The sequence below is a fragment of the Nannospalax galili genome, unplaced genomic scaffold (assembly GCF_000622305.1).
Source record: "Nannospalax galili isolate Female #2095 unplaced genomic scaffold, S.galili_v1.0 scaffold136, whole genome shotgun sequence".
NCBI lineage: Eukaryota > Metazoa > Chordata > Mammalia > Rodentia > Spalacidae > Nannospalax > Nannospalax galili.
The window spans coordinates 5,923,702-5,926,849 of record NW_008340872.1 but is presented as its reverse complement, the minus strand read 5'-3'; the positions used below and the strand labels follow the sequence as shown (position 1 = coordinate 5,926,849).

General features: G+C 38.7%; 1 non-coding gene across 1 annotated transcript; it reads right to left on the bottom strand.

The window, feature by feature from the left end:
- Positions 1-2,692: 2,692 nt before the first annotated feature.
- On the bottom strand, positions 2,693-2,799 carry LOC115070883. Its single transcript, XR_003849987.1, has one exon. It is a non-coding gene; the product is annotated as a U6 spliceosomal RNA (small nuclear RNA).
- Positions 2,800-3,148: the final 349 nt, after the last annotated feature.

Below are 3,148 nucleotides of genomic sequence, written 5' to 3'. Positions count from 1 at the left end.
TATTACTTGGCAATAACAGTGATTAAAATGAGTAATGAGAGCTCTGATATCCCTCTCCGCTGGGTATTCCACACCCAGGAGATGCTCATAAAAGCAATGATCTAGTTATTAACTCTCCACCTTTGGCTAATGTCACAAGCACCACAATGCCTTATTATAAACACAATCTGCAGTTGCTACATCATTTACTTTGTTATCCTAATACAACAGCAAGCAGGGAAACCATAACAGTGTATAGGTATGGGCCTGCCAGCAGTGTGTTGCTTTAAGAATGGTTCTACCAGCTATATCTGTGATGAATTCTTTCTCCATACTCTGGATCACCAGCAGAGTGTAATTTGCTAAATGTTGAGAACATAAGTTTCAATGGTAGCTGGTCATTATTTAATTATAGGAGAATCTGGAAGAAGACAGTAGCCTGTGTGGCTAATTTAAGTAGAGCAAAGGCCTGAACAAGGGCATGTTACTTGGCCTGAGTTGTGTCAATGTCAAAACCAGGCAAAGCTTCTTTCTTAAGAACTAAGCTTGCATTTGAAACCATTGACTCCCCAACTTTATGATGAAATGACACACCGTGTATGAGTTTTGTTAGTCAGGATATATTTTGTGCTAATTCCAAAATTTCCCTGGGCTTTTCAAGAGAAAAGAACTGCAGCACATGATTTTGAAACAAAATGGAAATCATTTCATATAACATACAGCATACCTCACGTAAGTCACTGTAAATGCCTGAATATTCACATCCACGCAAACATGCACAAGAACTCACTTTCCAAACAGGCAGCTAGAGGATGAGTTCTTTGGAATTACTGATGGCACAGGATGAACTAACTCAATTTTTCACATGCGTAAGGTTATTATGAACTCACAGCCGCTTCAACCATTTAATTTCAACAACAACATTCAAGTCAGGTGGCCAACAGTTCTTATCAGATTCACGACAGGGCTCAGGGTTTTCAGATCAAAGTAGACAATGATTAAATTATGTGCACGGTAAAAAAAAATGTGCATTATAATTTTTAATATTTTCGGCAAGTTAAATAATGCATTCAAAACCAACTTCTCAAGCTGGGGAGAGGGCTCAGTTGGTAAAGTGCCTACTGTACAAGGCTGAAGGCCCAAATTCAGATCTCCAACATGCACATTAAAATGTAGCATGTATTTGTAGTTAAACTCCTGGGGAGGCAGAGACAGGTAGATCCTTGGAGCTCACTGACCAGCAAGCCCAGCCAAATCAGTGAGCTCCAGGTTCAATTGGAAACCTCTCAAAAAACAAGATGGAGAGTGATTGAGAAAGACACCCAATATCATCCTTGGCCTACCTATGTGTATACACACACACACACACACACACACACACATACACACACACACAGATACATACATACACATACTCTATACACACACAGAAAGAAGACAACTTTTCTTTCTGTAAGACTGAGAATTCAGAAAACAAAGAAATTACAAAGCTCTAAGTAAGTACATCTTGTATCACGTAAGTTGGTTATTCCTAAATTTTCATCTGACAGGTAATCAAAGGAGTTCCCTGGAAAGAACCCTTGACTCAACAGTTAAACTGTGTGTGCTTGTAGGCAGTCCCTTCCTCTCAGATCATCTCATCTTCTCCATGTCTGTACTGAATACCAAGTGCAGTTTATCCTTCCTTAGAAACAAAGACAGGAGATTTACTGCTTTAAGATTCCCTCCTCAGCATCAGGCCAAAATTCCTAAATTGCCAATAAAACCTGGGAGTGTTTAATCAGATGTAATGGTCTGGTGCTCTATTGATTGCATTAATCAGTGGCCTGAGGGCTTGACAATAGTTGGACTACTGTGTAGTTTTCTATTTTAGAGTTCAGTTAAGAAATGATATCATGCAAAGACCAAATCTTGGCAATTTCCTAGTCCAGCTGATGAAAACCCCAGCCTCTTATGTGAGTTGGATTAGATAAGGTGCCAAAGACACACGTAGCTTTGTATTTATTTCAATTTATGTTATGTTTAATGATTATCAATTTTGTGTTATTTACTGCCTGAAGTAATACTTCAAAATCTTTAAAACCCAAGCAACACCAAAGTTTTGCTAGTGTCAACAGAGAAGATAAAAATGGTTACTCTTGAAAAGGAATTCATTGCAAGAAACAGTAGAGGTGTCAGACAACTGCAATCCTAGCACTTGGGAATTAGAAGTATCTAGAAGATCGTGAATATGAGGCCAGCCTAAACTACGTAATAAGACCATGTTTCAAAATTTTTTTAAAAAAAGAGTTAATTTGTCAAACTAAATCAATATGATTATAGTTGAGATTTTTTATTTCTGTCTTTATTGTTAGTATGTGACAGTTTCACACACGTACTCTGGTTACACTCTCCCTACAGCCCTGTTTTACCTTCCTCCCACCCTCATCAGCCCCCCTCCTCTCCATCTGTTCCTTTCTTAGATTTATAACTTTTTGTTTGTTGCATGAGCCATTTGGTTTAACCAGGGCTATCTGTGTGACCATAGGATTAGGACTTGATGGAGTCAATGGCGGGTACAGGACTGATGGCACTGACTCCCTTCCCCGAATCTATCCATAGAAAATAGCTCAGCAGTGAGGACTAGGGGCACCTGAGTCCCTCCCCATCCTTGTCTGCCCGTTGATGGGCCCATTCTTGTGCAAACCCAGTATAGTCATCCATACTTATTGAGAGAAAAATATGGAACTTCATGAATTTACACATTGTCCTTGCTCAGAGGCCATGCTAATCTTCTCAGCATCATTCCAGTTTTAGCACATGTGCCGCTCAAGCCAGCACATAATTGAGATGTTTCACTCACAGCGATGACTAGAGGAGGTGAGCAATCTTAGGTGTGTTAGCTGCTTATTTCTCACTGTATAACGGCATAAAACAACAGAAAATAAAAAGAACGCAGTCATGTTCTAGGGAAGTGCTACACTGTATTTTCTGTAGCACGCAAAGCCATTTAATTTGCTATCTATATATTTTTTCTAATAGTTGAGTCTGCTTTCTGTTCTTTTCATTATTTATTGTTACAGAGATCTGATTATCTCAAAATGTTTTTGTTTCCATTTTTGCAATGTTTATTTTGTTCTTTATCCAAAATGAATTTTAGAAAACTTAACAACAATCCCGACCTATCAGC